Source organism: Topomyia yanbarensis, chromosome 3 (genome assembly GCF_030247195.1).
Source record: "Topomyia yanbarensis strain Yona2022 chromosome 3, ASM3024719v1, whole genome shotgun sequence".
Lineage (NCBI taxonomy): Eukaryota > Metazoa > Arthropoda > Insecta > Diptera > Culicidae > Topomyia > Topomyia yanbarensis.
Window position 1 is genome coordinate 417,372,611 of NC_080672.1, and position 13,818 is coordinate 417,386,428.

General features: G+C 45.8%; 1 protein-coding gene across 2 annotated transcripts in view; it reads right to left on the minus strand.

The window, feature by feature from the left end:
- LOC131691785 (protein piccolo) overlaps positions 1 to 13,818 on the minus strand; it is a 267,985-nt gene that overhangs the window by 34,927 nt on the left and 219,240 nt on the right. The window lies entirely within an intron of this gene.

Genomic DNA, 13,818 nt, shown 5'->3' on the forward strand with positions numbered 1-13,818 from the left:
CATCAAAATCCGCAGACAATCACTACGAAAACCATGCAGAACACCGACGAATAGCGGTCTCTGGACACACAAGCTGAACCATTTCCGGCCATTCCGGAACGTAGCAAGAAAAGCTTTCATCGAAGCCATGGCGGCAAGACGGAGTGACCTCCTGCACGGAATCCACTCCGACTCTCTCACAGAGGAGATCTGGCGAAGAGTTAGCGCCCTCAGTGAAAAACAGCGAAACAACGGATTCTCCATCCAAACAGACAACATCGCAACCACAAACCCCCAAGAAATTGCCAACGCACTTGAAGACTACTTCGCAACCTTTTCCGCAAGCACATCACTACCACTCGACTTCCTGAGCAAGAAACCTATTCTTGAAGCATCCCCCGTAACCGTCCCCCGCCCCTACACCTGAGTGGAATCAAACATTCTCCGGACCCGAATTCACCGACGTACTTTCTGACTCGACAACGAATATAGCACGGTGCACAGCTCCCAGACTCTTGGCAGACTGCATTAGTTATACCGATCCCCAAAAGGTCTCAAGGGACACGCACATCCAAGGACTTCAGGCCAGTCAGCCTCCTCCCTTGTATAGTCAAAACACTGGAGCGAGCGGCCAGTAGACGCCTTACCATAATCCTTAAAGAGCGGAAACTACTAGACAACAGACAACACGCATTTCGGAAAGGAAAAGGCAGCGGATCCTACCTTGCGTTCCTCGGGGACATCCTAGGCCAGGTAACAAATGAAGTCCTTCACGTCATCCAACAACTCGACCTTTGAGGCATACGCGGCAGCCTCGACAACTACATACAATGATTCCTTCAAAATCGGAAATTCCGAATTGGAATCGGAGGAAACGAATCCGACCTCTTAACTGAGAAGAACGGGGTAGATCAGGAATTCACCAAATCCCAACTGACGCCTCTCGCAGGTCTCCACCGAGTTTGTCCCAAATCAACACACTATTTCAGGCCATCCGGGATAGAGAAGCCCCCGAAATTGCACGATCCGTTTACAACCAACTGGTTCAGACGCGTTTCCCTAACCACACTAACATCTACACGGACGGATCCAGAAAGGATGATGCGGACGGAATCGGAGTCAGCAATAACGGAACAGGTCTCTCTCTCTCCGCCTACAGTCTGAATGCTCCGTTCACTCCGAAGAAGCCGCTGCCATCTCCCGACACCCATTTGTCCAGGCCATTGGAATCAACACCAATCTATTCACCACTCTCTGGCAGCCCAGGGCCGCAGAGCCAGGATGACTATAGCAAAAGAAGTGCCAGCCGCCGACATCATCCGACACTTTACCCAAGTCATCAACAAGAACTTCATCAACTACATCAACGATTAAAAAAAACTCGTCGAAAAATGGGACATTCGCGAAGATTGGAGAGATCCAGACTTCGGACCAGGCACACCAAGATCTCCGACGCCCACACTATTTCCATCACTCAACTCCCATGTACATATTACAACCGCGAAACCCGGAAGACTGTTGAAGACATTGTTTCCAACTGTTTTGAACTCCAGGACCTCCGAAAAAAATATGCCCTCCCGCTCTCAATCCGCAACATCCTGGCCAAAGATCCTGTAAGAGAAGAGGTAGTACTTAACTTTCTGAAAGATGCCGAGCTATCTGACATCCTCCAAGCCCAAACTCTACACCCGCATCAACAATGGGTCCCCTGCAACAACCCCTATGCTGGAGAGGTCGCTCATGACCCAACAAAATCGCCAAGCAACAGCACCACTACCCCCAAGTTCGAGTGCGGGCCCCCTGCCACATTTCCCGATTGCCGGAAAGGTCGCCCGTGGCCCCATCACACGCAACGACACAATAACCCAGCAAGCAAACCTTAACCAATGTCCTCCTGCCCTACCTAGCAACCTCTGGTCCTCTACAATACCAGCCTTGCGTTGAAGAAGCCACCCATGGACCAAGCTTTCCGGCCAACAAACCGACCAAATTGCAAACCGAGTAAGCTACGTGATGCTCGATCATCAAATTGGACCGTTGCTCTTCGGTTGTATTGTACATTCGGAACATCGGAAAATGACGGCCAGTACTTCTCCTTAACCCTCCGGAAGTCACGCAAATGGCCGGAGGTGCGCTAAGCAGCCAGTGGTGCGCTAAGACGATTTCGCTAGATTTGCTGAGCAGCGTGCACTCAGTGCACTAGTGCGACTTCCGGAAGGTTAATATGCGAATCTCCCGAGGATCCCCAAACCAGCGAACTTCCGTGGTTAGATTGGGCTCGCCTTTCCACTTTTTAGCATCGTCAGACGCATTCATATCCGAGTGGGGATCCATCGCCATTCAGTAGTACGTGTCTTCTTCAGAATCTTTCCAACGTGGAAAGCTACGAACTGGCCATGCCTTCGTTGATCCGAATTGATCCATCCCAGCACTGTTTTTCAATCGGTCCAAATGAATCTCTTCACAATAGGTAGAGTACGAGTGGAGCAGATATCCTCGAGTGGACGCGCTCCTAACACGGACGTCAATTTGAGAGGGGCGACCTTGGCCTTTCTGACCATTAAAGAGTGCTGAATTTTTCCAGCTACTTCGGTGCGAAGGCGGCTAAGCTGGCATCTACTAAAATGCGTAATTGTATATTCTTGACTTCCGTTGACACCTCGCCTAGTTGCCAAGGAAGGGAAAATGGCAACCAATTGGTCCTAATTTTGTGTAAGTTCAACTGGAATTCTTTCATTCCACGTAATATAGTTACACTAAATCCAGGGATTAGGATTTTCCCATGGATAGTAAAGTGGGAAAAAAAACTCCAGAGGATCGTATAAAGTCTTCACCGTCTCTAGCAGGTCTCTTTCTTAGTAGACAATTCCGGTACCGCAACCAAGTTAACCGCGTACTTGAAGACAGCCTCTTGCGGCAACCACAATACTGTCAACACACATTCCGAACAGTGGCCAGTCTTTATCGAGAACTACTTAACTTCAGGGCTCGTTGTTGTACCCAGCTTTTGCAGAACTTTGTTCGAGTTGGAATTCGAGGTGGATACCCACCAATCAGTCGCTCAAATAAACGAATGTAACGTCTTTTGTTCGCTGGATCGCTTTATCTTCACTGTCCAGATAGTCGTCTACGTAATGTTTACGCATTATTGCACCCGTAGCTTCTGGATACCGAGCTGTATGTTCGCTTGCGGTATGGTTCTTAATGAATTGTGCAGAACTCGGCAAACTGGCAGCTCCGACAGTGGCCACACTCATGAAGTACATCTTCCTTTCGGATAAGCATATGGTGAATACCCAACCACAAACACAAACTTTTCGTGGATCGGCCAAGATCAAATATGCTTTCGATGCTTCCTCAATGTATCCTTTTATTTTATTTTGTACTCCTCTATCTGTCTACGAACGTTGGAATCGAGTTCACGATCTGTCGCAGATGTCGCCCCAGACATTTCAGCCTTCGGACAGTCACCTCCACAATATTTCGATTTCAAATCGGAAGTTTACATACAGCGCGGTTATTTACAGAGTCCGTGGAGTGCTCGCTGATTTTCTTCGGACTCTAGGTTTCGTTGTAAGGACACTCCCATATTCTAAAACGAAAGCAATTGCTTCACTATAGCATTCAAGTCTTCCTCCTCATGTACACCCTGACACATGCGCGTGCTGAAGCATGGTTTCTTCCTCGTCGTAGCTATTAGACTGTGAATTGACCATCTCAGTCAAGTTTTGGTGCCGATGGACACATCTAGCATCCCGTCACGCCTTTTCAGTGTGACACTAAAAAAAGCATTGTCATTAGAAAAGATTAGATCCTGAATTGGTACCATGAACTCTGGAAGTGCGAATCCTTTGAAACAAAAGGAACAAAATTCGAACTACTCAAGAAAAGCAGCGCCTACTTTAAGGTGAAGATATGTGGAAGCCACGTTGCTAGGCACCGAAGCGTTTGTTTGAAATCCGATGTAAACCTGATAACCGGTACCCGCACAGAAACGTTGACAACTCTGCGCGTCAGAAATGCCGAGAAACAAACTCTGCTTTCGATTGCTGTAGTTTAAGCCCACGGGATTTGTAGTACTCTAAGTGCTCGTAGGTTGCGCTTCGCAGATGAATTTTGTCACGGAGCGATTCGCCAACCTGGTACCTATTGATTTTACAATTGAGTTCTACAATATGACGACACGAATGAACTCATGATGAATGAAGTTCATGTTTGACAATTCTCGGTGGTTTGTTTACTTTGTCAATTGCGTGAGTGCGAGTGCAACGGGTGCTCATCTGTTACATTCGAACTCACGTAACTTCCATGTAAACAAACCACCGAGAATTGTCAAACAAAGTTCATCTGGATCATTTTGTGGGGTTATGTCGGTTGGTGTAAAACCTAATTAGCGATCTGAATGGTAACATTATTCATTTCTGCCGTAAGCTACTGATCCCGATTACGTCTTGCCACGGACATTTTACCGCTGACTTGGATCTGCTGGTCACCCACCGAATCACTGGCGATCAACCGGTGAAATGCTTCGACGTTACGGATTGGTCCAGGCCGATGCGATGTTCAACAAACGAGGAGACGTGTCGATATGCTTGTCGGTGCCGAATACTGCTGGAATTTGCAGGAGGTTGGTCAATTTGAGCTCAGATATAACCGTCCAGTGCCGAGGAATATCAAGCTGGGCTGGAGGAATGATTGCAAGTAAGCTTCGACTGACCTCTAAGGCGAATGACGTTGTTTCTGGGACATTTCCAGCGTACACACTCTCTAGCAAGGGAGGGTAGGTACGTTCTGCAACACCTATTCAACGAACGCAAGCGCGAGCTAGGAAATTCACGAGAAATGACACTGTAGTGCTTTCTGAGGCTGGAGAAGAAGTTGCAGCTGGAACTGAAAGACTCACAATTCATTCTAGAGTACCAACAGCTTGGGCATATGACATAGATACAAGAACCGTATCACTGAATTCCTAGACCAACCAGTATGACGAAATAACTAGGTGTCGTACTTGATAGGTCACCTAGAACAACGACCAGTGTTCCTATTAACGACGTTCTGATGACTGGGCCAAGTATCCAGAGATTTTCTTGGAACTCTACTCCATTTCTGAGGATTTCAGTACGTATTTACGATTACCTAGAATCTAGGAACATCGTCATTCCAAGCAACTATGGCACTCAAGCAAGTTACTTTGGATCACGAGGAGGAGTTCCCAAAAGCTGCAAGAGTCGTTGACAGGGACGACATCCTGACGAGTGCCGATTCTCTAGCCGGAGCGTGCCAGCTAGAGTCAACGAGAATTGACGGACCTGCTAACTTAGGGATATTTTGGCGCTCCTAAGTGGTGTGCTAGCTACTTGGATATCGCGAAGAACTACGAGGAAACTCTTTCGTAGTTACCAACGACAGCTTAAAAACAACCGTGAAGACTTTGGGCGTGACGTGGAACGAGATTGAGGACTGGTTTTCTGTGTCGGTTGCGTACTACGGCGACTTAAACGAAATGACCCGCAGAAAGCTTCTGAGTCAGCGGGGCAAGATATTCGCTCGGCTGGGTTTTTTCGGTTATAAAAAGTGGAAAGCTAATCTTGCGAAAGGTTGGATAGTTGGTGGGGAAGTTTCCGAAATGAAATGAAGGTCCTAAACGGATTGAACTGCCCATGATCGCATACCAGTCCCATAAAGATAGAACATCCTATAGAAAACGGGACAAATATGCGATCATGGGTAGTGCAGTAGCCAAGATGGATTTCCTGGAACGGTCTGGTCAAGTAGGAACTGTATGGACTTATCGACGCCTTCCGACTTGGCATACGGAGCATGCTTTTACGTACGTGCCTACTTTCCAGGTGGTCCTTTTAAAATGGATCTTGTTTGCAGTAAATTTTGCAGTGACGAACAAGGCCATCACCACTCCTCGTATGGAAATGCTGGCGTTCTTGCTACTCGCCAGAATGAGCGCTACGGAAATAGATTTTGAGTCGACAAATCTGTGGAGTGACACGAAAATTGAAAAATGGATCTAGAAACCTCCTCACCGTTTCGAATCGAGTGAGCGAAATACAGAACCTAATCCCGAATATCAGTTGGCGTTAGATTCCCACGCAACAGAACCCAGCCTACTTGATATTCAGGGGAGAACAGCCGAAGAAGCTGGTCGAATCAAGGACCCGCGTTAAATAGCTCTGTTTTAAAGACTTTTGAAGATACTGAGATTCCGTAGGCAGAGTTATCGGAATTGTGAGTTGGTGTGGTGCTGACAATGACTGTTTCGTTTGAACGAATGTCAAGGTGAGTAGTTTCTTGAAGACTGTGTACAGTTTGGCCTACTTAGTGCGCTTTTCGAAGAAGGAATTGGTGAAGGGTTCGATCATTGCTGAAGAAACACGCCGTCTGTGTGTCATTCTACGATTGGTTCAACATGAATCATTCCATCCAGAAAATCTCGCACTCAAGGATAGTGAAGACACTAAACATCGTACGGACGGCATTCTACGAGTTGGAGGACGGAACGAGTCTTCATACCATACGACAGCCATCAGTACTGCCGGCGAAGAATTCGGTTACCGTCCAACATTTACATCTGGAGAATCTACACAGAAGGGTCCGCTAGTAATTGTACCAAGGGTGAAAAATATGATTTGTAAGGTGATTAGAAACTGTATGGCGTGCCTCTTAGCTAACCCTTTGAAGATAGCGCAGATTATGGGCGATTTGCCATCATATCCGGCCAGTCCGAGTTTTCTCAAACACCAGTGTGGACTGCGCCGGACCGTTCTGGATCAAGTCGTCGTCTGCTACTCGCAAGCCCCAAGTTATGAAGGGATTAACGTATAATCCCGTGCTATTCATCTAGAATTGATCTCAGACCTTACAACGGATTCATTTCTTGTAATTTTGAGAGCTTCACCAGCCGACGTGGAAATTTTTTATCGGCGCTAAAAACGAATTAAATGAGCTGATGCTGCTGTTCCAGCATCACTGCGGCACCGGAAGGATCGTGAGTTATTGTTCCAATAAGGGAATAGATTGGTCTTTTATAGCACTGCGAATTCTGCACTTCGGCGGAATTTCGGAGGTCGAATAGGCCCTAGGAGAAGCTGTACACTAGGTTGACGCAAATTGACTCTTAACTCTTCACCTCTGGCACCTAGCCCGGATGACCCAAACGATTACACTGCAATTACACCTAGCGGAGCCAACGTACTTGCATCGAAAGGAGAACACGCTCTCTAGATGGCAGCTGGTGCAGACCATGATGCAGAATTTTTTTGGAAAAGATGGACAGCAACGTACCAGTTGGAGCTCCAGAACCGATCAACGTGGCAAAATATGAATGGGATCAAGGAAGGGTCACTAGTACTGCTCGTGGATCATAACGCACTGCCGTTACAGTTAGCACTTGGACGGATTGTAGTAGCATAGTTCGGTGCGAATGGCGAAAGGAGGAGTGTTCAATTGCGCTGTGCTGCTGTTGAACACTCCTCCTGTTTTGTTTGAAATCCAAATTTCAACGCCGAGAGGAATGTTCTTCAATTTGCGCATCCCTATCGCGCAACGCAAGAACACCGATTTTGGTCATCCTGTGCAAAGTGAACGAGGGCGCATATTATTGGCTCGAATCAAAACTCGTCGAAATGTCAATTGACGATAGGTTCATCCGAAGTGTTCATTTGTGTTTACATTTTGCTAGCGTTGCCAATTTTATTTTGTTTCCAGCACCTAATGTGGCTACACCACATCGCTTTCGCGCGTGCTGCGGACTTAAACTAGGGATAGCCTATTTGTTTGAGTAAGCCGGGCAAACGAGTAGACCACAGGTTCGCTTGTTTCCGACGGCGGGTCAGCGATCCCCTCGCCCGGCGGATCCTTAGCGGCTTTGCGCCGCTTCGGTTCCTAGGCCTCGATTATGCGGCTAAGCCGCATCGAAATGGTACCCGTTAAACAGGGGATCCTGAAGGGTATGATGGTTTCCGGAACCCAGTAAAGTTCAACAGGAAATAAGCCGGAATTCTGGTTGGTTCTAATTAGTATTCCGGCTCCAGTGATACAACCGATTTTAACTAGAATCAATTTTGTCCCTGGAGACGAAATACGAATTAGAAGCAGCCAGCATTCCGGCTGAGCTTAACTGGAGGTTCCTAAAATTTAGCCTGGGAAATAAAAAAAAATTCTGGCAACACTCCAGCACCCCGTTAAACGGGCCCATATTATTGGCTCGAATCAAAACTCGTCGAAATGTCAATTGACGATAGGTTCATCCGGAGTGTTCATTTGTGTTTACCTTTTCCTAGCGTTGCCAATTTTATTTTGTGTCCAGCACCCAATGTGGCTACGCCACATCGCTTTTGCGCGTGCTGTCCGACTTCGCTACCGCTCAGTCGGACTTAAACTAGGGATAGCCCCTATGTTTGAGTAAGCCGGGCAAACGAGTGGATCACAGGTTCGCTTGCTTCCGACGGCGGGTCGGTGGCCACCTCGCCCGGGCCTCGGTTATGCGGCTAAGCCGCATCGAAATGGTACCCCTTAAACATTCTAACTTGAATTGGTTGTGTCACCGGAGCCGGAATACGAATTAGATCCAGTCAGCATTTCGGCTGAGTTGAACTGGGAAATTTAGTAAAATTTAATCTGGAAATAATTTTTTTTTGGCAACGCTCCAGCACCCCGTTGATTTCCCCACCTGGGCGCCAGGTTGACGATATGAAATGAACTTTATTTACTTTCGACAAGTTTTGATTCGAGCCAACAACATCCAGCCCCGTTAAACTCTAACGATTTCGCCGCCTGGGAGCAAGTTTGACGCTACGGAATGAACTTTGTTTACTTTCGACAAATTTTGATTCGAGCCAACAACATCCAGTCATGTGGGTACGGTACATTGCTTTTTTCCGCGTGCTATGCGACCTCGCTGCTGCTCAGGCGGACTTAATCTAAGGATAGCCTTTATGATTGAGTGAACCGATCCAACGCTTCGGTTCCTAGTCGCTTCGGTTATGCGGCTAAGCCGCATCGCACTGTACACCTTAAACAGAGGTTCCTGGAGGATATCGAGTGTTTACCGGAAGCTGCCTAAAATATAATCTTAACAATAAACAAATTTCTGGCAACGCTCCAGCTCCTCATTCAACTCTCACGTTTTCGCCAGTTTGACGCTATAGAATGAACATTGTTTACATTCGACGAGTTTTGATTCGAGCCAACAACATCTAGCCCATTCTTTCTGCTATTGAATATTTTACGATGACGTCACAAATGAAGTTGGGTGTTCATTTTTGACAGATCGCTTGTACTGTTTACATGGACTTAAGAAAATTCTCTGCGATTTGCTTCGAGCGAATCTAGTCGTCCGCAAAAGTCCATGTAAACAGTACAAGTGAACTGTCAAGAAAAGTGAGGTTAACTGTGTCAGTAAAGAACCTAATAGGCTACTGAAACAATTTACCGGTCAAGAATCCACCAAAGGCGGCGGCAATTGCTTGTGTGCAGTCCACACAAAACACCGAACAGGATTATTCGGTAAGTCACTGGTCTCAAATTTCCCTCGGCGGTGAACTGATCGGTGCATAGTTTCACCTCGTTGAAAAGAGAAAGTTTCCCACCCAACGAAAGTCAAAGTATGCAGGTACGGACAAGTTTGTGTTGTTGGTGATTGCGCGTACGTTGTTGTTTTCTTTTATGCAAGCGTAGCATTACTTCATCGCTCGGGCTGAGGCTTTGAACGACAGGAGTAATTAACATTTTTGCACCTCTCCGCATCCGCAGCGATGTGCAAACGCAGCAGGCGGCGCTCAAGGTTTGCTGCTGTTTTTATTTATGCAATCGTGACTTGTTCTGTGGAGAAAGGATGGCGTTTGGCGTGACAGTTTTAACGCAATCAATCGAACTTGAAATTGATCTTTTGTGATGAACCATATGGGCGTGGAAAGTTGTTCCATGCGAAATTGGTTCGGTAAGTTTAGTAAATCAATATTCGAAAAGTTGACAATGTAGCGACAATCGCACCCAACATCACTGAACACTACTAATACCACTACTAGTAAGTAGCATCGGTAACAAGTCCAAACAACGAACGGCAACAGAGCATCACCAGCCACTGTCATCATCGATAAACAAACAAACCTACGTTGCGGCCATGGACCTTCTGGAACGGAAGCTTTTTGCGAGTTATTTTATTCACCTTAATTGAGAGGCAAATTCGGATCGAATCAAAATCGGCTGAGGTAAGTTTTTCTTTGAATTTCAAATTGTTTTGTATAAATAGGCTTTGAAAGAAACAGTAGAAGAGGGCTGCCTCTTCAATGAATTCCTCGAAATAGCAACAGTTCACTTAATGCCGCAATTTGTCGCCGAATATTAACAAAATTCGGTACCCAGCGCCGGCGAATGTAATCAATCAAGGCGCACAATAAGCCAGCAAACGTCAAAAAGTCCTACGCGACAGTCAACCACCCCTCGGATACTACTGCCCAGCGACCAGCCGGTCATCCGCTGAAAATAAAAAAAACTAATTCAAAAATAAACTTGGCACAGACATGTTCTCGGCCGCTGCACGGATGCAAAATTTCGCCAATTCCGAGCACTAGCAATATCCCCCCGCTCTCATCGTCGGTTCGTGTGCGTTGTGTGTATGTGTGTGTCACATTGGTGGCTGCACATGCACATTTGCACGCTGATGCAATTCACCCAAAATTGTTATAAGAGCCGCATCCAGACGCATCACCACCAGCCAAGCCAAGCCGTGTGATGGCATGGGAGCTGTTCACGTTTGCTGGTCGGAGGAGAAAGAGGAGCAAGAGATGCGGCTCGGCAAGATCAATGACCTCTAACTCGAGCACAGAATATAGATTCAGTCGTGCGGTGAGTGGCGGGGGAGAAAGAGCAACAAGAACGGCGAAGCTTGGTGCATAAGCAGTGCAGTTTGAATTGAGAAAAATAAAAAAGCGATGAAAAATGGATTTTCGAGAACCACACGTTTGGGTCGAAGAACGGCCGACTGACGACGAATACGACAACGACGACTAGGAGGAAAAGGCTCGTTCAAAAAGGATCACCCGAACGCGAGCGGGAATGCTACTACGACGACCACGAAGAAGCAGCTGCTATTTATCTGTCTTCTTCGTTGTCGTCGTTGCGTGAAGAGTCGTTTACCCGCAAGAGAGGTATAGGAAAACAACGGAAGAAGAAGAGTGTGTAATACGATCCGGATTCTTCAAGGTTAAACGAGTGGAATCGTAGTGGAACGATGACAGTGTTGCTAATCCAACTTCACCCTGGTCGCATGCTTCGAGACAGTGAACTCGGATCAACTGGCACCTCGAAAGTGCTTTGAACTAGAATCCTTCAGACAGCGCGATCCATACGCCAAACCGGTTTCCCAGCTTAGGCTGCTTCGATATTGAGCAAAGTAAACATTGCCGGTGCACGGCACACATGTTCCCCGGACGGGTCTCTATAAACGCATGTTAAATAGGCATTTCTGCAACCCTGAATGATGGGACGTTAACTTATTCATCGCTCACAAGCTTATACCGATGATGGATGACTGACCAGCGGGTGTGTATAAATAGCACGCGTGTGGGATTAAATACTAATCAAGCACATACACTCGCACACACACCTGACCCTGCCGAGTGATATCACCCATCACTGAACGGCATTGGTCATTGTCACACGGCAGCCGGTTCAAATATTTCGCTACACATAGGCTACATCCGAAACAAATAGAGGTCAAGGTTACGCAGTAGGCATTTGTGTGCTGTCATCCGTGTACATATATTTTTATCAACGGTGCTGTGAAATTCAATGTCAACCTTGATGATAATCAAGTTGATTCGACAACCGTGAATTGGCAATGTCTAATTTTAGAGTGTAAGTGTGTTAGGTATAAAGTTAGATGACGTTTAACTTTACGCATACTGAGATCTGCACTTTTTACACTATCGTCCTCACTATTAAGCCTGGAAGACGTTTATTTTTATGCAGGTTCGCCGTGTACATGATTGATTATTTTTCTTCCTAATTAAAATATGAAAACGCATCAATAACAACGCTGCTGGATAAGACTAAAAAACTGACAGCAAAAGAACAGCTTTCAGCCAAATAGCATTTTTGGCAATGTATGATGCACAATTTGTTTTCCTCCATCTGCCATAATATTCTGATACACGGATGAAACTAAATCGAAAATGGCTTATCGGCCGGATTATTTTGGTGTTGGCTCCTGAACAAACGGCACTTGTCTCTGGAATAAGTTTTACAGGGACACAGAACATTTCAACGCCATTGTAAATACTTTGTGCGATCTAATTCAAGTGTTTTGATAGGCGCACATGGCACTGATAGTTTTAAAAGTGACAGCTGCAGGAACACAAACCCCAAGTAGTGTGTGTGTGCAATGGTTTGCATTGAACTCTACACAGAAAAATGAAGCAACCCAAAGAATAAGTTCTTTAGCTTCAATTTATGAACGCGTTTGTGAATTAGTACGAGTTAACATGATGAACTAATTACCGGGGAATTTTCGGCTTGCGAAAATGTCGTTGTATTATCGGTTTTTTATCGCGAAAGTCTCGAGCGTTTGTTACTGTACGCGTTCTTTTTATCGCGCGGACGTTTGTATGTAACGTGTGCAAGCACGTTTGTAATTTCGCTTTTACTAATGCCTTCCTATAACCGTGTGGAGCTTTTGGGTGTTCGTAGGAATCAATATAGTCACCGAGAAAGAAAGAAATCATAAAAATAAATAACACGTTTAGTGGACATTCATTCAGTATAGGTTCGATGGACGTACGACTCGTATATTACAATATATAAGAAAAAGATTAGATATTGTGACAGTCATGCGTAGCTAATATACATGAGTACTCTTAACCCCACACAAATAGTACAAATACTCACTACAGCGAATAGTCTGAAAGCCTCTACTTTTCAGAAATATGCAACATTTTTGGGAACAGGTAATACAGAAAGTTTTGATACAATAGCTAGTAGATCAGGCAATGTCGCTAGTTGAAAGGAGAGCAAAGAACAATGTAGGTTACTGCCCCAGCATTCGATTTTCAAAAAATCTTTCTGGAATCTGACTTATCTTCGAACTTACGACACAGAGAACAGATTAGAACAAATTTTCCCGACAAACCTGTGTAAACATATAAATGAAAATACGTTGGAAATCACCATCGCATACAGGTTCGCATGCACGAATCACTATTGTATCCAAGTTTGCACGCAACTCCCATTATCGTTTTTTGGCAGATCGTAGCGACGGCTAGTGGCAAAACCTTTCCTTTGAGGTCCCTTAGCAGGCTCTCGTTTCAGGAGACAAAACGCAGTGTTCTAGAATCTCTACCACGAGGGAAAGCGTAACGACAGCGATGTCCGAATTTCAAGGTTTGTCCGCCACTGGTGACACTCATCGGGATAGGATACTTTTATTTGTGGCAACTTTAACTTTGTGGTCATTTGTCCACTCGACACTCATCGGGAACATTTGACGAGATTCCTGACAGATACAACCAAACCTTTTGAAGTTGAATACTTCTAACGTTTCAATACAGGGGCCCCGCTTCAAAATTTTCGGCCAGAATTTTGCCCGATTTTTTAACGTGAATATCTGGCATTACATTGAATAAAAAAATTAGACATGCACAACATAAGGCATAAGACTTTTTTGGTAGTATCCAACGGGGATAAGTGATCGAAATGGTGAGTGAAGCGAAAGTAATGCGAAAAAAAATCCCCCAGAGGCGAGATTCGAACCCGCAACCTTCGAGACTCCGGCCCGATGCACTAACCCTTATGCTATCCCTGGGATATGATGACGTCCCAGAAAGAACT